Genomic DNA, 429 nt, shown 5'->3' on the forward strand with positions numbered 1-429 from the left:
AAACATAAGAATAAAATCAATGATTTAGGAAAATACATGATTATGTGGTACTATTCAGGGAATGGGTGTCACAGGGGTGCTAATCCTTCCCTGTGCGTAATCACATTATTGAACCCAACTTTAAAAATCGTAGACCAGTTTATCCTTCTTTCGACAAGCCTAAAATTAATTTAAGACCTTGTTGATTAGAACCAAGTCAATAGGTGGCCAATCGGACCTAAAAAAAATGGATTAATAATGACTTCTTAATATCCCATGTCTACCAGTTGGGTTCTCGGACCTACACATTATGACAAATGGCAACTCCATTGGGGATTGCCTTAGAGAGTCGAACCATTAATTAATTAGAGGTTATCTTGAGCCTTAACTAATTTAGTGTTTCCTTTAGTATTAATAATTTGTTATGCATACTTTTGTTTAATGCATTTA

The sequence above is a fragment of the Theobroma umbraticum genome, unplaced genomic scaffold (genome assembly GCF_002168275.2).
Source record: "Theobroma umbraticum cultivar Fairchild unplaced genomic scaffold, ASM216827v3 scaffold_67.0, whole genome shotgun sequence".
Taxonomy (NCBI): domain Eukaryota; kingdom Viridiplantae; phylum Streptophyta; class Magnoliopsida; order Malvales; family Malvaceae; genus Theobroma; species Theobroma umbraticum.